Source organism: Melopsittacus undulatus, chromosome 4 (assembly GCF_012275295.1).
Source record: "Melopsittacus undulatus isolate bMelUnd1 chromosome 4, bMelUnd1.mat.Z, whole genome shotgun sequence".
Taxonomy (NCBI): domain Eukaryota; kingdom Metazoa; phylum Chordata; class Aves; order Psittaciformes; family Psittaculidae; genus Melopsittacus; species Melopsittacus undulatus.
The window spans coordinates 85265356-85290091 of NC_047530.1; the positions used below are offsets into that span (position 1 = coordinate 85265356).

At 43.2% G+C, this 24736-nt stretch overlaps 1 protein-coding gene across 1 annotated transcript in view; it reads right to left on the reverse strand.

The window, feature by feature from the left end:
- The window catches only part of GLI2 (GLI family zinc finger 2), a 197389-nt gene extending 177869 nt beyond the window's left edge, over positions 1-19520 (reverse strand). The window contains exon 1 of the mRNA XM_031053149.2: positions 19348-19520. The gene's annotated coding sequence lies outside the window, so the exon portion shown is untranslated. The remainder of the gene's footprint in view (positions 1-19347) is intronic.
- Between the last annotated feature and the right edge of the window lie 5216 nt (positions 19521-24736).

Sequence of the window (24736 nt, forward strand, 5' to 3'; positions counted from 1 at the left end):
CAACCACCCTATTTGTCATCCTTTAGCCAAGTTATCCATATTCAGCTCTTTTGGTCTTCCCTCGTAAGTCAATCCTTCAAGCTCTGTTGTTACTTTTTTTTTTTCTCCTGAACTCTCTCCAATTTGTCAATCTGTAGTAATGGAGTGAAGCAGACCTGAATGCATTACACTTCCTGCAGTTATCAGTGCTACATCCTCAGTCCAAACTGCCTCCTCACCACAGGATGAGCACCCAAACCCTCCCTGAGTCCTTTTAGGTTACCAAAAGTACTAAATTTGTAGCCTCTTCATACTCAGTCACTGACTCCTGAGGACTCTGGTATCCCCATAGATGCTTCTTCTTAGATGTCTTCTCCTCTGTAGTCTAAGTTGTTTGGAGTTTTTTTAACTCAAATTTGATTTTGAAGTGCTGTGCCCCTGCTTGCATGCTCTCCACTCCAGTTATCATTTGGTAACTTCACCAAACACCAAGTCCACCTGCTATGCAGCTCGTAGCCTCAAGGGTTTGGATCTCCATCCAGGAGGCCATACTGGGACACTCCCTTGCCATGGTTTCCACTTGCTTACCTTGTGCCATCACAGTGCACTTATATGTACCACCTCTTCCACCAGAGGCTTTAAACCCACCAGGAAAGGGGAAACTGCACCAGAGCCTTCTCACCTGTGCATTGACTGGGGATCCATAGCTCTGTGCTAAGCCAGATACTTTACTTTTAAAACAGCCTGGATGGTCACAGAAAATGCAGCCCCCTGCAGAAGCTCAGTGCAAAACAAAGCATAAACAGATGACATTTCTCCAACACCTGCGTTGTCATAAAGTGAGTGCTGTTCTTCCCCATCCTGTGAACATATCCTGCTGCAGTTTCTCCAACAAAATTTTCTGAACAAATAAGAGGACTGTTGAAAATAGCTGACAGGAGGGTAAAACCACAACTGAACCGGCTCTCGGCTGTGCAAGCAGAAGCCTCGCAGCAGGACAAAGGCCCTCGAGAATAACCCTGGGTGGCAGAGCTCAGCACCAGGGCAGGCGCTGAAGCCTCCTCTGGTGACAAGGGCAGACTCCTCAGAGGGAGGTGAGCCAAAGCCCAGATGACTTCAAACAGAAGAGCTGCCGTCCAGCTTCCGCTTCTAGCACAAACTCTTCGCTACTGCTGGTCTGCTTGGAAGGAGACTGTGACCACTGAGCACTTTTCCAGACCATGGTGTGGTCTGTCTGCAACATCCCCTGTTTGAGAAGTTAGCCCATGAATCTTTGGTTCGGACTTACAGCAGATGGGCACTCACTTCTCTTCAACACATTCATTCTGTCTCATATTAACACCATGTCTTCACTACATGACTTTTGAAGATAAAAGCTATTTTGCATACCTATTAAAAATAGTCATTTTCACCCTAATTTTAACTTCCATTCAACATCTAAAAATCAAGTCCCAGTGCTGCAGACAACCATCTAATAGGATCTTAGACACATAATTATAGGCATGAATGATTCATTCTGTTATTAAGATAAAGATTACATATACACTCAAGATATTGTAAACTCAGCTCTGTACAGACAACAACAAAGCAAAAGTCATCAAAACTGCAACAAACACTAAGGTACTAAAGCCATGTCAAGATGTATTCAGCCAGGTGGGACCGACCAGCTCCAGCTCAAGGCCTCTTTCACCAGAGCTGAAAGTATGGTGGGGAAGGACAAAAGCTGACCCCTCAGGGAACAGCTAAAAAAAGCATCCAAAAACACACAGCAAGCTCTGGCAAGAGGTTTGAATTTGCCATCACTTAAATTAACAGAAAAGGAATCCCCAGGAGGGAGGAAATTTGGACTCTCTCCAACATGCAAGTGTGCTGTGTGTGGAGCTGGGAGGGGCAGGGGGAAGAGCCACACACAAGCACCGTGGACTCAAAGGAAGCCAACACACACACCTCCAGCAACTCCAAACCTTTATAAAGTGCATGAGCTTGGTGCTTGGCTGGTCTTGACTATGTTGACAGGGCATTGGGAGAGAAGTTTATTGGGGCTGACCTCAAACAGGATTGCCACTGTCAGTCATCAGTTTGCCATGAGCTATCTTCAGAAAACAAGGGCTTTTATACTTTCAGAAGCCCTGCAAGTTATCTTAAAATGTCTCAAGAGTTTCTGAAAACTGAAATAAACTAAAGCATCACAGTTGGCAATATAACTAATGTAACATTGCTGGTTTACTCACTGGAGTTGCCATCAATTCTGAAACAATGTGCGGGTTACACAGACTTCCAGATAACTCAAATGCCCAATCAGCATCCATGTAGCTTATGACAGAAATGATAGCTGCCCTACTCTTCTATAAAGGCCTAGAGCTGTGATGTATTCTGGATTAAGTCCTTCTAAAACACCTACACAGATGCAGTTTCCCCCACAAAACTCAGTAATATGTTAAGAAATAATTCAGTCATGTAAATTTAACTGAAGCTGGTAAATCTAATAACATCTTTCTAAAAGCAATAAAATGTTCAGACCTTAATCCTTTTAATTCACTGTTTATCCCCTTGGCACCTAGACTATTTTTATTCTAACCTCTTTTGCCGTAATAAAAAGTTAATAAAAGAACACAAGTTGTCCAACATGTTGCAGAACTAATGAAGACTGGTTTCCTACAGGTTTGGTGTCTTATGTCCCTTCTTTCCCCCATGGTATTTAACCTGGCTGCCAGCAGGTTGCCTGCAAGTCTGTCTCTGTGACTCTTTCATGTCCCTCAAATACACATGAGCCAAGAGGCACCGCATGCCATGGCTGGCTGTGAGCAAAACGTGGTTTTGCACTAGCCCACAGGTCTAGCACAGCAGAGAGCTGATTATTTCACATTCCAGCCTTCTCTGCTATAGGGCACTGGCTCTTCCACTGAAGATAAATGAATTTAGACAAAGATCCCTTACCAAAAAAAAAAAAAAAGGAAGACTGTAAAAGGTCTTGAACTCCCTGCATAATGCAATATTTCTTCTACCTAAGATAGTCCATGTAGGCATCACTACCAACCAGAGCCATAATGTATACCACAAATGCCTTGAAAAATAAGGTGATCTTTACAAACCACAGGAAAGGGTCTCTCAGAAAAGGAAATGGCAGAGAAAGCATTGCTTTCTGAGGAGCCCCATGGGAAATAACCAGACTTATAACCAGCTTTTACATAAATCAAGGAGATCAGCCTCATATGCCACCATGACAATGTTACAAAGGAGAAGCCTGCCACACGCAGTGCAAGTCCCAAACCTGGAGGACATTTCTAGTTTTATAACAGTTATCTTGCATGGCCCCTGCATACCTGCATGCAGACGAGGCATGGTGCAGAACATGTGTACCACTTGTTGCCTATGGAGCACTGCAGAATAAGTGGCCACAGGGATCCACATAAGGGGGAAACAATAACACACCTGAGGCTGGAAGAAAGCTCTCTTGGTCACAAAGCAGTCATCACTTGCTAGCTCTTTGTTATGAGCTTGTGTTATGAGGAGCAGCCATGCTCCCTTGGTGAGAGTACCAGAGCTGCAACATTTACCAGTATTTCCAAGGGACTAAGTCAAGCTACCCTCTTACATACGCTTATCTTGTGAAAATATTTAGTCACCCATTCTCCTGCCTCTACAAAGTTACGTTAAATACTGATTCAGGGCCTCTTGCCTCTGGTATTGCAAAGTACCCAAATGGCCCTACACAACCCCTTTACCCATGGCAACCATGACAGCAGTAAAGAGAAGGCAACTTGCAGCATTGCACCTTAGAGTCTCTTCAAGGAACAGACCATAAAAAGGAAGACTACAGAGGGTGGAAACAAGGACAGGTAGCCTGGGAGGAATACACATAAATTGGCCAAGCAGTCAGGTTAGGAAATCTAAACCCCCAGTGGAATTAAGACTGGCCAGGGACATCAAGGGCAATGAGAAAAGCTTCTATAAGTACATGAGTGATAAAAGGAAGACTAGGGAAAATTTGGGCCCCGTCCAGAAGGAAATGGGAGATCTGGCTACCTGGGATATGGAGAAGGCTGAGGTACTCAATGACTCTTTTGCCTCAGTCTCCACTAGCAAGAGCTCCAGCCACACTTCTCAAAACACAGAAGGAAAAGACAGGGACTGGAAGAACGAAGAATCACCCACTGTAGGAGATGATCAGGTTTGAGACCATCTAAGGAACTTGAAGGTGCACGACTGGAAAAGGGGAAACATAACCCCCATATTTAAAAAGCAAAAAAAGGAAGACCCAGGGAACTACAGACCAGTCTGTCACCTTGGTGCCCAGCAAGATCATGGAGCAGATCCTCCTGGAAACTATGCTAAGACACATGGAAACTAAGGAAGTGGTTGGTGACAGCCAACATGGCTTCACTAAAAGGAAATTGTGCCTGACCAATTTGGTGGCTTTCTGCGGCAGGGTTACAGCATTGGTGGGTAAGGGAAGAGTGACTGATGTCACCTACCTGGACTTGTGCAAAGCATTTAACACTGTCCTGCACAACATTCTTGTCTCTAAACTGGAGAGGCATGGATTTGATGGGTGAAGCACTCAGTGGATAAGGAACTGGATGGATGATCACACTCAAGCAGCTGTGGTCAACTGCTCAGTGTCCAAGTGGAGATCACTGGAGGCTGCTTTCCTCAGGGGTTGGTACTGGGACAGATCTTGTTCAACATCTTTGTTGGCAGCATGGACAGTGGGATTGAGTGCACCCTCATCAGGTCTGCTGACAACACCAAGCTGTGCAATTCAGTTGATACACTGGAGGGAAGAGATGCCATCCAGAGAGACCTTGACATGCTTGTGAGGTGGGTGAGCACAAACCTCATGAAGCTCAACCAGGCCAAGTGCAAGGTGATAAAACATTCAGTTCTGGCATGCCTGACACAAGAATAACATGGACCTGATAGAGTGAGTCCAGAGGAGGGCCACAAAGATGATCAGGGAGCTGGAGCACTTCTCCTGTGAAAACAGGCTGAGAAAGTTGGGGTTATTCAGCCTGGAGAAGAAAAGACTCTGGGGAGACTCTAGAGCAGCTTCCAGTACCTAAATGGGCCTACAAGAAATATAGAAAGTTACTTTCCGCAAGGGCATGTAGCAACAAGACAAGTGGTAATTACTTTAAACTGAAAGAGGGTAGATTAAGATTAGATATAAGGAAGAAATTCTTTACTATGAAGGTGGTGAGACACTGGGACAAGTTGTCCAGAGAAACTGTGGCTGCCCCATCCCTGGAAGTGTTTCAGGCCAGGCTGGATGGGCTTTGAGCTACCTGATCCAGTGGAAGGTGTCTCTGCCTATCGCAGCAGGATTGGAACTAGCTGGCACGTTCAGGTCACTTCCAACTCAGACTATTCTATGATTTTCTGTTTGGGAAACTGTACCTCTGGGATTTCTCTAGAAAATGAGAAAGAGCCAGAACTGTTAAATGACTCCAGAGAGCTCAAAAACATTCTAAGAGATGCTAAAGGCGGGTTAGCATTAACAACAGATGCACTGAGTCCTCATCCAATTCTGTTGCCAGACGTAGGCAACCAGTCCATATGAGCAGTGGCGTTTTCTGCTCCAACTCCTCATCTCAAAACTGCATCTCTGAGGACTCCGGGTGCCTGGGAACTGTAGCCTCCACCTTCCTCTGCAAACTCTTCTGAAGGAGGAAGGCTGCATTTGGACAGCAGGAGACAAGAGACTTTTCTTGAGATCCCTTCAAATAACTGATAAAGGCAACCAGTGCCACCTGAGTGAACATTTATAAAGCTGTACCCTGAGAGGAGCTAAAATATTTCCTTAGATACATCTTTTATCCACTAAGACAAAAGCTGGCCTAGCTCCAAATATGGCCCAAATCCCCCCATATCTTGTCTTGGTGAGGTACTGGAATGGGTTGCCCAGGGAGGTTGTGAATGCTCCATCCCTGGCAGTGTTCAAGACCAGGTTGGATGAAGCCTTGGGTGATATGGTTTAGTGTGAGGTGTCCCTGCCCATGGCAGGGGGGTTGGAACTAGATGATCTTAAGGTCCTTTCCAACCCTAACTATTCTATGATTCTATAGTGAGTAGCACTGGCCTAAAATCAAGCAGTTTTAGAGCCTTGCTACAATCAACACAACTCAGTCCTGAACTGTTTTGTGTAGAGTCACCATTCTTCCTGCGTCTCATGGTTTTCTGTCACCTTTTTACATTGATACCATATAGTACCTCCAGTGCCACTGTAGCCCAATCTGCATCCTGTTCTCCAGCAATCTTCCCCATGATATCTCTGGTGGGAAATGACCTTTCGTCTTCCTTTCCATAGTCAAGCCATATATTTCAGCTTGGCAGGACACAGCACTTGCTCTCCCTTAGGTTGGTGAGCCCAGCACTTGCCATATCCCAGCAGTATTTTCTGCCACTACCACACAGCTGCTTGCTGAGCCCAGTTTGATAGACACAGCTCCCCAATAAAGAGAACTGCTCAGGAAGGGGTCCCAGTCACAGCAGGACTTGTCGAACTGATATGTCAAGAGACACAGCCTGCTTGAAACCCTGCATGGGATGGTGCCAGCTTTTCTTCTGAACACTTTACACCTCATCATTCAAGCAGCACACTCATAATTACACCTAAACGTGGAACACAAACTTTCTATTATTGTCTGGTTTTCATAAAAACTGATAAATCATTCATTTCTTCTGGAGAGAAAACTCCAAGCCTGACACCCAAGACACAGGCTGGGAAAAAAAAGAAAAATAGAAGGAATAAAAATGGAATACGATGAGTTTTCAGCAGAACTCTAGCTAGCACACATAGGTATGCATGTATGAGCTCTTATACCAGCTGCTCTGGTTTTCCCAGCCTTTACTATCTACCCTTTGTTTTAACATAACTCCTTAACAGTTTCTTCCTTATCAGAGATGTGATATGAAGTTTAATCACCAGACCAGCTCAAATGCTCTTTTCTGCAGAAACCTAAGTAACAGGCTTTCCCTAGCCACACTTTTTTTTAGTGCAGTGAAATTAATAGAGATGTTGAGTGAAAGCACTGGCTGCCTCTTGCCCCTGCTGAAATCAGGAGCAGACCTCCTGTGGAAGGCAGCGCTGGGAAGCAGCTCTAATGCAAAGCAGCCTTTACCACCCATGACAGCCACAGTGCTGGGATGCTGTTGCCACCTCTTCTGCCATATTCATCCTGGCACCACACAGATCAGGAGAGTGGAATCCCATGGCCACACTGCTGGAGTGACACCAATGGGTGGCTCTGCTCTGACCTCTCATGTGTACACAATATGGCCATCAGTGGGATACCTCTGCATTGTTGTGGGCTGGGGGGTGGGCAAGCAGAGGGGTTCAAAGAACTTTTTAGAGGCAAATCCCGAGAACCACTCTTGCTTGGAGGGACTCAAGAGATCTGGACTAATTTGCAAGTTTGCTTTCAGCTTACTTCTTGCAATCTTACAGTAAACTGCTTAACCTTGTAGGTAATAAAGTGAGATGCCAGTATTTTCAGCTCACACTATTCACACTATGCTCTAATCTAGTTTGCATGTTCGGTCCTGTCATTAGCTGGAGGAAACATTAATCCAAGACAGTAGAAAAGAGGGAGTGAAAAATTGTTTCTGGAAATGCAATGATTCTAATGGCAAACGTTTGTTATCTAGACCCACAGCTGAGTTAAACTAAAACATATTATATTCCATAAAAAAAAAAGTTTGAACCATATGTTTAGTCATTTGTGAGCTCTTGATCCTAACACACAACATAAGCTGCAATATCAGTGTCAAAAGTGCTTGATTTAAAGTATGAGAGGCAGAGTCACATGAATTCAAGTTAAAATCACTTCTGCAAGTCTGTGGATAGAGACCACTGAATGGAGTGACAGGTACAGGGGAACAGATCCCATTGTCTGCGCAGGAGGGGAGGAAGAGGAAAGTTTATTTCATTAAAAGCTTTTCTGTGCGATTGGCTAGGGATAAGATAATATAGCTGGGGGGAGGACTAAAACAGCTAACGAATAACACATGGTATGCTTTCAAAACATACAGCAACATGTGACATTCGTCTGCGAGTCTGGCACTGAGGAGCCTGTGGTCTGGCAGCAGTGAGAATTTCTGCTTTTTATTTCTTAAATCATCACAGGCATTTGAACTAAACCCCCCACTAAACAATATGAAGGGAAGAACATAAAATCAGATTTTACGTACCGTACTCTCAGTCAGCCATTTTCTCAGTGGATTTTTATCCTCCAACTCAATTCCCACATCATTAAAGTGGTGCTGTCTCTTTAAAACACAACACGGGTCTGTGCCAAAGCCTGCAATAAGAATCACTGGCACCAAAACAGTCAAAGCTCAGAGCTTAATTCTCTACTTAATAAGACAATTAAAGAAGAGTATTTGGATACAGCAGTCTGCAAGTACCAACACAGAGCACTGATGTCTCCAAAGGCATGTTGATCTGAAGGCTTTATCAGAAAGCATCTGTCGCAACCAGATGCCATCAACACCTGAGAGAAATGGGAAATAAAGTAGGTTAATGTGGCTGCAATACACACAAAGGTTTGCACTGCCCAAGTCCCTATTTGAGCATTTTAGAGGGTGCAGGATAAAGTGCCTAGATGAAAAAATGCAGGTACAGTAATGAAAACTGGAGTATATGTACATAGCTGCCTTTGTTAAAAAATAAAGTAAAAAAATCTTGTGGAAACAACCCAAATTACAATGTGTGTTGTGTATTTGATATCTTCACTGCCATAATCATAGGAAGGCTTCTAGGAAGCCTGTTTTTTTAAACACTGTGCTTTGATAGATGTCTTAATATACATGGTTGAACTGAGGAACACAGATGAACACAGGCACCAGTGATTGCTCATGTGGACTCTCTTGACCATATCTGTCTCTAAGTTTCCAATCAAATCATTCTCAGATGTCACCTCCCAGCCAGTTTCATCCTGCAGAGCTGAACCAAAGCTACAGAAAAAGATAACAGCAGCAATATAAGAACTAATTAGTCATTTGATTAGCTGGTGAGAAGACAGGGTGCTGCAGTTCTGTGACCTAAAAATGCCACCAGTGACCTTAAAACTCCACCTCAATGGTGTCCGGAAATCAGTAACCTCCGGGGAGAGAGGGAGAAACAGATGATGCCTAAACTCCATCAACTCACATGAGATGTTGAAATAGCATAGATATTAAGTCAAGGAGAGGTGTGACATTTGAAGCAATCAGCCAGCAAAAGAGCACCTGCAGCACTGTACTTTGTTTGAACTGCTGCACCAACGGCTCCCAGTCCAGCCTACACGGAAGCTTCATGGCGATGCCTGATTTAGTGCACCCAGAAGGCATGCCGTTTGGCATGCAAGAAGAACTGACCTCATCCTAGCAACTAACAACATGTAGCAAGAGAGGAAAAAGACCCAAACAAAACCCAAATTGCTTCCCTTATACTACAGGAGGGCTAACACCCAGCCAGCTCCAGCCACATCACACCAGGAGAAGAGAGCAGCCAAGGAAAGGAGGGAAAAGCCACTTTGAAGAGGACATCCTGAGTGGCTGCCATCTTCACCTCCACTGGAGAGTCCTACATTGCACTGAGAAGATCTGCTCCTGGTAACCCCCGTGAAAGCGCTTATTATTCCACATACAGAAACAGGAGAAGGACTGGGGTGAGGTTTCCTTAGCCTGCAAAGCTGCATCTTCAACAGCAAAGGAGGAAGACACCAAAATGACCAGGACCATGGATCCCAAGTTAATTTGTACCCCACTCTGTCAGCCTGACAGCTGGAGCATGCCACCATCCGACTCCACTCAAGGTGCTGAAGATTTCCAGCCTAATCAGAGGCAATGTCTCCCTGACAAACCATTAGTGGATGTGGAAGTATCCAAGTTGACCTGAAATAGCAGAATGGGCAGCAGAGAGCAACATCTGCTTGCTGTCAGTGAGTTTCCCCACCAAAAAGCCCTCCTCATCTCCCACCTCTTTCAACAGCTTGGATAGCCTCTGGCTCTTGGGTATCTGTACCCTGAGATTAAAGGAAACGAAAGAAAACCTTGGCAAAGATCCCTCTGCCATCTGCATCACTGGAAATGCCCTCTGGAAAGCAAAGGAGGAGCATCCCTCACCTTGCAAGCTCCTGGGAGAATGGTGCAACCTCCAGCACTGCCCCTTTTCATCCCCATCCCCTCGACACAGATCCAGACCTGCCTTTCACCACCCACCTCCATCCTGTGTGCTTTGTCCCAGTGGGATGAACTTATTTCCAGAACCAATGAATTTCTCAGAATAAGTCCAATGCAAGAGGCCTTGGCATAAAATGCATAGGTAGGAACATTTTCTCAAATAGAAAATTGTGAGAGTGCTTCAGGAGGGTCAGTCATTAGTTGCAGGATTTGCAGAGACAATTGAACCCCAAAAGACACAATGTTTTCCCTTTCATTCCATTTTCTTTAAAAAAAAAAAGATAAAAATGGAGAAAAGACCCAAACAACACACATAGAATCAAAGGCAAAAACATCAACCATGGACATGGTTGGGTAACACATGTGCTGCGCTCATCTCTGTATTCCCTTACAGTTAGCAAAGTTAGGAATGCAGTTACTACAGCTTACAAATCGAATTTAAGATTTCCAAATATGCCTTACTGTGAACTGGAACAAAACCCCCTAAATGCTGAAATTCTCCACAAAAGGAATTTTAAAATTATTTCTTGAAGCCTACTGGGAAAGTACTTGTATCACTACTGTATTTCCTACAATAGAATTGTATTTAAAAATTCTAAACAAAAGCTTACTTCAACACAAAACCTGTAAAAAAAATTACTTTTTAACACCCTCAGAAATCCCCGATCTCTTTTTTTTCTGCCACTTTTTGACAAAACTAACCTGATTTTGGAAGAGGATTCAGTGTTGATGACGCCAAATATTGGAATATGACTCCATCAACTAACTGAAGTCAGGAAATACCAAAGCTGTGGTTGCCAAAGCAACATAATTAACTTGATCACGGTACATACACTGTGCACCACTTTGCAAATGGCCCTTTAGCACCCAGCTAAATCCTTGGCTTGAATGGTGCATCAGGATGAATTTCTCCTTCCAGTTCTTGAAGAACACACACAGCAAAAGAAGTTGTCAAAATTACTAAAAGCCAAGTACCACTCTGCTCCTTGGCCAATGATCCCCTGGGCTTGAAGAGGTCAAGGACCAATTCTTGAGTCTACTCCCACGCCTAACGGCCGTAGCAGTCATGAAAACACACGTTCCTGTTGCACGGAGCAAAGCCATTTTTGTAAAGCTTCACTTTTAATTCATCTACATTACCAAATTCAGGAGGTTTGGTTCTTTTGTAGCATAATCAGTTAAGTTCTTACTACCTGGGTACAGAGGCCCAAATGTGGGTGCTAAACCTTGACCCTGGGGCCACAAACTTCAAAACCTGAATGCTGCTGTCAAGTAACTCAGTGTGTACAATGTATCAAAAATAAGCTTCTGTCTGTTCATTTGGAAAAAAAAAATAAAAAAGATAAAAAAATTGAGTGATGGGCTTTCAGCCTGTCATCAGACCACAGTGACCTCAATTTTTTGAGAAATAAAGTCAAAATCTATTCTTATCTTCAGAGATTCGAGATGTATTTATGTGTCAAACTTTCTCCCCCTTGTCCTTAGCCTTTGGGAAGCACACTAAAAATGATATCAAAGCCTGAAAACCCTGCGATTACATTCACATTCACCTTTGACCCAGGATGCCGATAGCTCTCACCAGCTCCTCGGCTAATACTCACTGTATGGCAAAGACAGCAGGTCTGGGAGAAGCTCTTGGTGAACTGTTCAGGATGAAATAAAGGCCACTTTGCATAGCAAAACCACACAGGCCTGCTCAATTTTTAAAGGCCAAAAAACTTCACTTTGGCAGTTTTCTACTGCTTTATATCCTCGAAGAATGTTTTACCAGCATCTTCCTCTCCCTTACACACAAATGTTTGATTATTCTCTTTGAAATGTCTCTAACATCTACAGTAGTAAGATGCTGAATGCAAACACTGATTGATTCTTTCTTAGACATCAAATGTGCTTACACAGCAACTACACACAGCAAATGCACACAAATCTCACATTTCACATTTAAAAATATGAACATGTAGTCGGTTTTTTTTTACTCAGACATAATGAATGAGCTTAAATATTAGAACTTGAAATTATTAAGTAAATCATGGCACCTGTAAAGCTTCTATTTGCATAACATTAATTCATGATGGCATGTAAAACAAATTCATCATTCCCACTATATTGTAGTCTGATTTATGTTGGAATTGGAAAAAATAAAAATCATGAGCACAAAATTATGTTGACGAGATGTACGTGCTCTTCAAAGCCCAAGATTTTTTTTTCTGAATCATCAAAACAACTAAATTATGGGGAAGAAGGTTGGGAGAAAGCATCTTTAAAAATGAATAACACACTAGTGTCACACACACACTCTTCAGTTATTAATGTCAAGCATGGTGAAGATACTCTAGAAAATCATTACCATTCATAGCTACTAACAGCCATTAAATTTCAATCAATTCAACTTAACACAAGTGTACTTCAGCAGCCCTTACAGTTCCTCATAGAGGTGGCTCAGAAAGTCCTGACTTATTGCATTGTCCACTGCACAAAGAGGCATTGCTGAGGATTGCCCTGAAAGGGAGCTATCTTGGTGTTGGGAACTGATGTTCTTTTAATACCATTGCAATCAAGAGACCTTGCTTTTAAATAAGGTATGAAAAAGGGGCTCCAATAGGACTCCACAGGTCTATATGGAAGGGAGCAATATACTGATTTCAGCTAAGAATGCTGCTTCCCTAGCTAGAAAAAAAGAAAATATTAAAAAATATATAAAAAAATGTTGGGAAGTTTTTAAAGGGTTTGCAATGATTTTTGGTAACAGAATCAAACTGCTCAACACGGTGCGACACAACTTCCAGGTGATCCACTTCCTTGAAGAATACAATTAATAAATGCACACGACATTTAAAGAAAAAAAAAAAGATTTAAGTTCCAGAGATTGGATATTTAAAGCTCCCAGTGATGAATACAAGCCACAGTGCTTGTATATGACAGTATTTCTGAATATGACATTATCTGAATTACATTTGTAACACTGGAAGCTTTTTCACTGCTGCTGCAGGAATTAAGCTGTGCAGCTGACCATTCCTTGCAGATCCTGGGGAGCACCAGCCAGACCGCTGCCAGAGTACTTGGCACCTCAACGCAGGAGTGAGGGACTGGGACCACAGGGGGCTTATCAGCCAGGGGCTGCACCTACACTGGCTTCCACTGTGCAGCACAGGATCCCAGAGAAGGCACAGTCCACTAAAGAGATTTCATTAGTTTCATATGAATGAATTATCTACACTAAAATCACTAAAATCACACATTTCGCAGGGGATAGAATTTTTTATTTTTTTTTTTTTTTAAACAGGAGCCCAGATTTTCCCATAAGGGCTCATTCTGCCTGGCACAAAATCCTTTCTTCAGATTTAGAGGCAGTTTAAGATTGCAGGTGTGTATTCCTATAGAATAGACAGTCACTCAGTGCACAGATGTGCCATTACTGCACCTGCACCTGAAATTACAAGCTCGAGTATGGATGCCGTTTTGTGGCTTTTAGCTCATCCCTTAAAAGTATCAGCATTGATGGTACTACTTGTTACAAGAGTATTTGGGACTATTCTACAGAACTCTATGGGTTTTTTTTCCCCTGGGGTTTACACCTTAGCATTTAACATAGAGGAGCAGTAAAGTTCTTTGGAATCAAGAAAAATCCAAGAAATCTCTCAGACAGATATATGCTCCACTTTAACTCATTTCCCTACACTTACAAGCTGCACTAAATGCAATAAAATTAATGTTAAAAAGGGTCTTTATTGAAAAATCTTTCAGTGACAGGATCAGAAAGTGCCAGAGTTCAAGTAAATCGTTCCATGGAAAATGTTAGCAAAGCTTAATCATAATGAAAGCCACATTTAATTACAGCTTTTTAAGTCCATCTGGGAAAAAAGAAGAGACTTAAATATGTCACCTGAGATGATCTAGATACTGAAACTATTTGTAAGTTAACAAAAGCATTTGCATCACAAAGCGCTCTGGGGCAGCACCACGGCAAAGCAGATGTGTAATGAACAAGGATCATAGCACCAAAACAATCAGGATTGTAAATAACTGATGCTAATCTGCAATAATTTAAATTTGGGTTTAATTGCTAGGCAGCAAATACATTTTATTCTTGAAGGTAAATGCTCTGTGGAATACACACTTATATATATTTAGAGGCAGAAGCTCCACAGCAAAGAATCTGAATGTCAGGAGAGCAGAGAAGAGGCAAGGAGCAGGGTTGGCTCTGACATGAGATCACAGCATTAAACAAACTTTTCCCTGGAAGGGAATTAATAATACTGCCATCCCCACTGTATGTACTGTAAGTGCTGCAGGACACAATGATGCACATGGGAAGAGAGAGAGAGGGTAGTGACTATAGAACAAAATTCAATCTAGTGCAATGAATTAAAAGTTCCTTTTATTTCTCTGTTGTTTTTGGTTCATTAAATTTTCCACAGATTTGCAGAGAAGAAAATGTGATCAATAAACCTTGACAAAAGTGAACATGTGAAAAAGGCGAGAGAAAGGCACAGGAAGATAAAAGTGATATCCCGATCACAGATTTCAGAGGCAGATGACCAGAGCTTTGGGCTGCTGAATAATCTGAATAGACCATCATTTCTTTACAGCCTTTTACTTTCTTTTCCCTGACTGTTGGAACTCTTCATTCAATACAATAGTAAATGCACTAAAACTTTTTTTCTTATGCTAATGGTTGAAATCGGGCGCTCACAGTTAAAACACACTTCCCACAAACTTGTTTTCTTAAAAAAAATAAAAAATTTTAAAAATATATTAACCTATTCAAGTTAAACTAAAATGTCAAAGACAGTTTAAGGCTTGCTTTCACCATTCCTCAAAATTAATGGTTTTCTCCCCAGCAGATACAAAAAGAAAAGACTTGAATAAGGATAAAGCTGCTAAACTCTTTTCATATGAAAAGAACACTTAGAAAGTGAAAAAGAATACATCCAGTACAAAGATCCTGGCACCTACAGTTCTAATTTGTATTGTTTCCTAATGGAATATTTATAAATTGCAGAAAGGTGACAGCCAATTGCAAATAATTGTGAAACAATAAGATTCACCAGAGACTAATATATGTGGGCAGCCATGCCCATGACAGTACCAGAAATACTGCCACTCGAGGAACGCTTCCACTCATTACAACAGGAGCCCAAAGGAGCCTATTTTCGAATGCGTTCTAATTTTGATGACCACTTCCAGGCACTGAGGCCTCTTTTTCATCAGTACTAGATATCCACAAATCCTAAACAACCTTTATGTCTTTGAACTTCTGAATAACAGGACAACAACTTTCCTGTTCCTTCCCTGCCGTACATTTCAGCTTTTGTATGCTTGGTTTTGTTTCACCAAGAAGTTAAATGGTGTGGGGTGTGATTATACAGTAGGCAAGCATGAACGAAGAAAAGTTATGTGGCCTCTGCTGGACTTACACATCTAATATGTATTCACTCACAGCTGGAAGTTGCCTGCAGAAAATTAGACCTGATTACCCACAGTTTCCATTCCAGTCACTTGTTAATAAGGGAAACTTGCAGTTTTGCCTCTTTGACTATCAAGATAACCCATCAAGATCAATTCTGTTTACTTGTACATCAAATATGCACCTTTATGCCATCTGCTGTACACACGTGTCAAGAATCGTACATGTTGCATGCACATATATGTGTGTACATTTAAGTAGAAATGCACAGGTTTGCATTTTACTTACCTTTGAACCTGATGCCTTCTTGCCATCATTCATACTAACACTCATCCTTCACTATTATTTTATTTAGTGCTGGTTTAATTATTCCCAAATACCTCCTGTTGTTTTGGTTTTCTTTAAAAAGGCCCTGGCAACAGAGCTCAAGCAAACCCTAAATACCACTTAATGCTTTGTGGCAAGTTGTCCAAATGCGCAACTGTTTAAAATATTTATCCAGGTATATAAGGGGGTTGTGCAGCTCCCTAACAATGCCCTGGAATCTTTCCCATCAGTAAAAAAGCAGACAAAAAGCAGAGACTGCTTAACCTCAATGCCTCAGCAGCAAGTGAGAAGTGCAAATATCGCATTTCTATAAAGCCCTGGAAGCTTCATAGAAATGGAGTGGCAACTAATTAGTTTGATACTATAGTCACATCTAATGTTCCTAAGCAGCTTCTTTGAAAAAAGCTGGCTCCCTTGAAATCCTTGGCAGATTATTAAGTGGAGGCTTTGTGATGGAGCAATAGATAGGTGTTTGCTGCACAAATGCATACAGATTTTGGTGACTGCTTACTGAATCCACTGCCTCCACTAATCTGCACTGGAAACTTCACTATGAACAGAGCACTTCTCAAGAGTACAAAAGCATGGAGTATCTGTGTACCTTTCAGACTACAGGGCAAACAACTGGCTTACAGTAGGCCACCAAAAACAGGGGAAGGTGATTAATCAAGTGTCCTCCCTAATTATAAGCAGAGAACAAGGACAATGATACTGATATCAGGTCAGATGCTCTACCATAACCTTAAATTAAAAAAAAAAAAAAGATAGGGGCAGAGAACTGGAAAACTCATCAGAAAAAGTCAAACTCTAAATAAAGTATCGGGATCATGAAAAACATATTTTCAAGTTATACAACCCTATAGTGAACACATAACTCTTTCCCTGATCACATAGCCCCAGAGCCTGTACAGCTTTTATGAAAATGTGCCACTGAAAGGGAAGTTGTGGTACGGACATTTAAGATCATTAGAATCACAGAAACTATAGTCAAAAATAGCTCTTTGACATAAAAGTTTAAGTTGATTTTCAAAACAATGCCAAAAATCCTGGTCATTCTATATATGCAGCAAAAAGACTGTGTTTTGTGTGACTTCAGTGTGCCATTAGGGAATGCAGGCTGTTGTGTACTGGATATATGAGGTCAGGTTCTGTTTTCTTTTATACAAATATAAACTGGAGTAGCTGTATAGTAGTAGATTTATATTGGCATATGCATCTAGTTCACATTCTTCTGTGGCTCTAATTTTTCTCTAAATGAATGACCTAACACAAGCAGTATTTGTCCATCTGTATACATCCCCCCTGACACACTGAAAAAAGACATTGAAAGGAAGTTGAAAACAGTCCTCGAGATCTGTTTTCCTTTGAAGAACAGCAGTTGCATTTCTGGGCACTTCAAAGTCACATACTTTAAGCAATAACAACATTTGTGATGAAGTGAATCTTACCTCACCTTGCTTTAAAGATTAGCTCTTTCACAAACATGCACTAGAGGCTCAGCTATACATATACCCGTAGATTAACAGTTCATCTTCAGTGGATCAGGCACTTCTCGGTGCCACAGATAGGTCATATTTTCAATCAAATGACAATTTCTCAAGAGTTGTTTACAGTGGAAAAGCCATAATGAATTTCATTCACTTCTTAAAAAGTTGACAGTTTTGCAATAACATTCAATATGACACTTTTATTGCAATTCAAAGTTTGACAGGTGTCAACATTTCCTGAAGTTCCAGCCAAAATATGAATTACCATATCCACTCATCAGAAAAGTTGAACCAAACCAATTCACACTGTAGTTGCTGTATGCAGCAATTACCATGCATTTCAAACATCCCGGGAGCATAAACAATTATTTAGTAGGATCCCCTTTTCCCAGTGAATGTAGTTTCTTTTCTAGTTAAGTGAATCAGAAGTGAATGGGTTTTTGTTGGTTTGATGAGTTGTTTGGGTTTTTTTTAAAGCAAGGTAGCTAGAACAGACAGATCAAATCAGCAATTCTTCTAACAAATCAGTCTATTCCTCTTCTCTATATTTTAAATTTCATGGCTTATTTACTTTACTTTTTTGGCACCAATTCCACAGTGCATGCCAATACAATATTTGTTTAAATGCTGTTTTATGCAGCATGCTAGTCAAACGTTTACTTTCAAATTCTTGTACATCCCAAGAGTCTCAGTTGCAAAAAAAAGTAAAATAAAATAAAAGTGAAGAAGATTGCCAGGGAGGGGGCTGACAAAGTCCCACAACTAGTCCCTTTATCTGTGGCTGGAAAATATGAACACGATACACCAGAAAAATGCTAATTTCTACTCCCACCGAGGCGGACACGCAGGTTTCCAGCCCCTGCGCTGTAAGGAACACGAGGGCAGCTACAGGCAGCCCCAGGCTTCGCTGGCTCAGCCCCGGTGATCCCCACACCTGGGCGTTCGCTCACCCGGTACCGGGAGGCCATGGGGGGCCCCGGCCTGGGCTCACCCGGGGGGCGCCGGCAAGGCACGGTCCCGCGCAGTGGGCACGGCTTTGCGCGCACTGCGCCCAGCCACCGCGCCTGCGGAACAAGAGCAGCCCCGTCCCGGGAAGTTTTGAAGCCCAGGCTGCAGGTTAGCAAGACAGAAATTAATGTATACGTCTATGTAAAAGCCCGTAACAGTCAGGAAAGCCGGTAGCGTGGCCAGCGGGGGAACCACTGATAAACCATCCCAAGCCCCTGCGCTGGAAAAGTCAGGTTTCCCAGGAAATGATGGCAATCACTTCAGGCAGAAAAAGCATCTAGATGAGCCCATCTCCCTCCCCTCCTCTCTGATTGTTTTAAAGCCAATGAGTTCGAGGGAAAAAAACTCTCAACTCCCTAAGTCCTTAATAGGATTGGAGTCCGGGTCTCTCCAAGCCGCTCCTCATCACACAGGGATCAAGTTGCAGTAGGGAATTTTTTAAATTCCTCAGCAAATATACTTGTCGAAAGATTGCCCCTCCCGTGGGTGACAGGGAAGGGGGGGGGGAGGGGGGGGCGCGCAACTTCGGTCCTTTTTCTTTAGAAATAAAAGGCAAACTCTCTATTGGGTTTGGGGAGCACGGCCGTCCTTCGGGACCCGGGGCAATGCTGTCCCGGCGGCGGCTCGGGGCTGGGACTGTCATCGCAGCGCCCGGGAAAACGATCAGGGAGGCACAGCCCAGAGTCCGGTCCCGGGGGGATCGGGCCGATGGGGGGCACACGCCAGGCACGCACACACACACAGACACAGAGACACACGCGGCGCACCCGCCCGGCTCACCTGCGGGGGGGACAGGGGATGGGACCCCCCCAAGAACACCCACTGCGAGGAGACCCCTTCGCAAAATCTCTATCCTCTCTCACCCCACCCAACCCCGGCGCAGGGTACCTCGACAAAAGTGGAAGGAGAAAGAAAAAATATATTGAAAAAATATAAAAAACAACAATGAAAAGACACAATGAGCATCAACTTTACCCAAAAAGCGGAGCAGCAAGTTTTCAGCAGGCGAGCCGTTTCTGCGGAGCGGAGCTGCTCCTCCGGACCCCCATCATAAACTTGGGGGAGGGGGGCGTGGGAGGGACTTTCCCTCCGTCCTTCCCTTTTGTGCCTCTCCCCCTGCTCCGCTCCGCTCCTCGCCAAAAGCTGCCGCGAATCCCGGCTGCGGAGCGATGTTCTCCGGATGCTGCCGCGGAGCAGCTCCGCGGAGGCGGGCGGGAAGGGAGGGAGGGAAGGCGGGCTGAGGAAGGCCGGCTGGGGAAGGCCGGGGGCAGTTTGGAGAGGTGCGAGGCGCCGCGGTTGCAGGGCGGCTCCTGCTGCCCATCAGCACGGGCCGGCGGCGGGACGCGGCGCGCACACATATACATGCTTCTATATAGATGTGTATATATACACACACTCATTCATACACACAGGTTGAAGTTGAGCAGCCTGCAGGAAAGACGCTGGAGCGCTTTCAAGGTCTGACATAGGAGGGAAACTGGCTGTAGGGCCTGTTTTCTCTCCCACCCTTCCTTTCCCCCCGCCTTCAAATAAGAAAAAAAAAAAGGGGAAATCAAAGCCTTCCCATCTTTTTGGCGCGGGAGCAGCGGAGCGCTACGGATCCTCTCTCCTCCCCCATCCTCTTTCATATCGGATAACCCCCTCGCCTCGACGAACCTCACCGTTTTGGATGAGGGTCTCTCCCGCCGGGGTGAGATCCCCTCCCCTACCCCGGCCCCGGAATGCCGCTCCGAGCGGGGCCGCCGGCAGCACTTCCTCGCCCCCTGCTCAGCTGGAGCCCATCTGCCACGAAACCACAAAAATCCCGCGTCCTCGGGGAAAGTAACCCCCTTCCTCCTCAGAACAACAAAAGTTTGGCCTTGTGCAGATTCCCTCGCTCAGAGGCGGGGATGGTTTTCCTCCGACTTTGGTGTTTTGTTTGTTTGGGGGTTTTTTGTTTGTTTGTTTGGGTTTGGGTTGGTTTGGGTTTTTTCTCTTCCCCGGGAGTTTGCGCTGCTCTTCAAGCCTCCACCCTGCCGGGGTCGGAGGCAGCAAAGTCCCAGGGAGCATCTCTGCGGCCGGACTGTGGCTGTAACCCGGTTTGGAGCTAGCTCCGGCCCACGGGAACTTCAGCCTCCAGCAGCATCTTCGCTGGGAAAAGCGTTCATTAAAGACTATTCCCTAAAAGCGGTAACCGACCTCACTGGAACATGATAATCTAATCCACATATTTTGGGACTGAGGCTACAAGGAGAGGAAAAAGATCCTTCAAAAAGTGCCCCGTTCCAACTCCCCAATATCTGCTTTCTCTACTGATCTGGTGCATTAATAGTGATACCAATGAGAAATACAGCAGTTTTAACCTGGACTCTGGCCAGACTGGGCTTGTTACTTGATTTGTTTAGAACCTTTCAGCTATGGAATTTATCTAAAGTTTAAAACGTAGTCAGATGCTGCTGTGGAGGGTCACTGAACTGTACCAAAAACAAGCTGAAACTCGTTGTATCATCAGGGTATCTGACTCCAACAGGATTACGGCCAGTACCATAGCAACCACATGCCACATCAGCCCCCAGCTTCACTTTCAGTCCCTTGGGCAGTGTTAACATTTGCCAGCGGATTTGCCCTACACTCAGCCCAGGCAAGTAGAAAACGTGCCTTATGCTACTCAAAAACTTTCCTCTTCTAGCCTGTGCAAAGCAACCTAGCTGGACACCAGGCTCCATGCCACAATTGTCATCCTAAAAACCTGATATCAGCCTGGGGGCCTTCTGTCTGAAAGTTTGCACTCCTCTATTTCCTTCTTTTTTAATTTCCTGGGGAGTGGGACATGGCATTAGAAGACTACAGCACCAACTTTGACTATTTCAGGGCAACAACTGACTCCCAGGCACCCCCAAATCCCATTCATTTCATTCAGATAGCTTGGGGAGAACTGTGAGGCAACAGGTTATTTTGTCAGTCACTAACATTGTAAGTTTTTAGGGGGTCAAAAACTAGCAGTAGCATGCACCCACTATGTCACCCAAAGAAATTCACTTCTCTCTCCATGGTATGCATGCAGCCTATGCTGGCACAGCAGCTCAACCTTACCCCATGCAGGTGGGTAATTTTGTGCTGACAGGAGTTTTGTTGCACCTCCTACAGAAGAGTACCACACATTTGAGAAGGGGGCTTTGGTTACCAGAAGCAGGAATAAACCAAGTCTTTGATCTCCAGAAAACAAAGTGCACTTGTATTCCCAGGTTATTTTACCAGGGAAAGATGACCCTAGCAGCCTGGGAGGTGGGTTAGAATAAGATGATTTTGTACAATAAGAGAAGCTGGCAAAAAATGTAACATTAGATGAGTTCTAAATTCTTGCTTCATAGTTACAAACACAGGTATATCCAGACTGTTGGCCTAGAAGAGTTTTAAAATCAAACGAAGGAAGAATTAAAGGATTAATTCAGAGCAGTCATGCAGTTAGGGACAGTTTTCCTTTCAAGAATTCATACTTGTGAATCCTTCAGAAGATGGCGATTTTTAAGCCTGAAAGGAAACACCTCATTTTGTCAGAAGTATGATGGCTGGCCACGGCCAGAGTTTTTGGGGAACTTTGAGTTGGCTTTTACATTATCTGACTGCTGTAGCTCATCCATCCTTTCCTCTCCTGCTCTGCTCATTGAACTGCCCTCTCTTAATCTTCCATAGGTGTCCGAGATTAAATAGATGACAGAATGATTGACATTTGGTATACATAAAAGAACCAAAATATGAACAAGGGGTCAAAGTGCAGCTCTTCCCTCTGGTCTTCCCTCCCGCTCTTGTACAACCTGATAGGGATGAAACCAGGTAGCAATATAAAGACATATGACAACGTACACTTACTATACCTTGCTGTAGCATGAGTGCATGGATATAGAGGGTACATTAAAAAATGTTCGGGTCTAAGGGAAGAGTTTTTAATCACAGTTTAAAAAGAAGCTCTCACAATGGTGAAAGATTGACATAGCACCAGGTCCAGGATTGCTAATCTGGGATCTGTCCCACTTCTGTAAGGTCAATGGAATGAATCTAAAAGACTAGCCACAAAGGGGACAAATGTGGCTTATTAGAATGTCTGATATAGTTCTGAAAGAGGACTGTAATTTTTTATTAAATAAGATATTTAAAGAAAGTTGTTGAAAAAACAGTGGGGGATGCTCCTTTCTGTTCTATTAGTGTCTATAGGATTTATTTCTATAATGATAAATTAAAAAAGCCATTTGAATATTCCAAAAGATACGGGTAGAAGCTACCAGAAAAAATTTCTCATTTAAATATGCCTTTCTTTTAGAATGAAGAAAATAATTACATGTGGGATGATCACTAGGAGACAGAGGCCTAAAATCATGCTTCGTGCAACTTACACCTTTATGATGTCTGGTTTAAGTCCAAGTGGGACTTTTTAAATCCAAGTGGGACTTTTAAAATCAGTTCTGTCCTGATTTAAACAGCTGTACCAGCTCTTGGGTCAATGAAATTGCACCAAGTCTGATTGCACCCTGTATGTGTAGAATATAATTAATCACAATGATATTTAATACATTAACAATGTCATGTGTAATGCTGGCTTAGAATTTGTTAGGAGAATGGGTAGGATTTTTTGGCACAATGAATTCCCTTCTTTTTTTAAAGTAGCACTGTTACCTGAGGGAACCAGTAACTGTGGGTAGACAATGAGACAGTACTCATCAGGATGATATGCAGCTCTGATTCCTATCTGCCTCCACGTATGTGTTGTCTCATGTTTAAAGCTTCAGTGGTAAGTTCCTTGAGGCAGGTGCCATCTTCCTGCATTCTACATTTTGATTAAGGCCTATTTTATTCTTCCTCTTTACCAAGTATACCCAAACTATAATTTCAGTGCTAATTCCCTGATATTTTTTTTTCTTTTTTCCGTTTTTTTTGGGTTGGTGTTTGTTTTTTTTTTTTCCCACTGGAAGGATCCATTCTTGCCAGATTTAACCTGTATTGGGTCATTAATATTGAGCTAATGCAATAAACTCTTTTAAGGTTTTTCCATGATTACCGAAGGATACATCCATGCTACATCAGCAAAGGAGGTGTTACTTTTATTTACTGCAAAACTGTCCTGGAAGTCTGCCTTTCATTTCAGAGAGCATGAAAGATCATATTCAACTTTAAAAACAAATTGAAATGTCCTGCTAAAACAGGACCTTATTCACATGGCTACATACACTGAAATTACTGCTTGTAAAACGATAAGCAAGTAATTTGAATGTGCCTTCACCATGAACTAGGAATGTACATGCCAATCTGTTTACCTGTCTTAGAAGAAAGATAGAAGCTTCTTCAAAATGCACAGAGCCTGTCATGTCTGCCCAGTTTTCAAGAAGTGTCACACTTGTGGCTGCTCTTTGCCAGACCCAGCCTGTTCTCAAATGGTGAGAGGTCCCTTCTCCCATTCAGCTCTGAAACAGAAAGCATGTTTTGCTATAAGAGTAGGGACTCCAAGCTCCAGCAACCAAATTACAGAAAATTTAACATGGAAAGCTTGGGTCTGGGTCTATGCCTCTCACTGTGTTCTAGTTGCAGAAAAGCAGCAGTACATCATGCTTACCTAGGGAAAGGAGAGTAAGTGGCACAAGAGAAGCATTGCACTTTGGCACGGATGTGAGAACAAAATGCACAGATTCTGAGGGACATTCTTTCCTCATGATCCTTTGCAGTTTCTCATTCTTTATTCCTCTTCTCCCTGTTCCTCTAACTGCAGGCCCTTTTGACAGACAGGGAATGGGCTACATGGCTATGCCTACCTGGGGGTTTGAGAATGGAGACAGGCAGCCCACTAACCTAGCAGGGACTTCTGGACTTCATTTGTCCCGAGCAATGCTTGATTCAATGAGGAGAGAGGTAAGTTTTCCTGCCCAGTGTTGGCTGGGTTACTCAAAGTGTGTTGTCTTTTTAGAGGGAAGACAGGAGAGCACGGAGTGGGATACAAAACCTAGTTAACTAGGGTACCTGTATGTGGCATTGTGTGAAAAATTGCAAAGAACTGGAGTTGACAATGTACAGAAAGCAAACCTCAGCCACTGGTAATGAGATTTGTTGGAAGCTATATTTATATTTCATGAGGGAAAGCTAAGGAAAAGACTTTTCATTCACGCAAGAAAGAGAAAATTTCTTGGGATTTGCAGAAGACCAGAAATCCCTGTCTGTACAAAATGTCTAATCTAGTGCTTTACACATTACGCTATACTGCATGTACACACTGTGTATCAATGTATATATACTGATGACCAATTTGCATGGATTTGCCCTGGTGAAATATTATCTACAGTGGCCAGGGATTCTAATAAAAGTTTGTGCTTTCCACCAGAAAAAAACTCCAAAACATTAT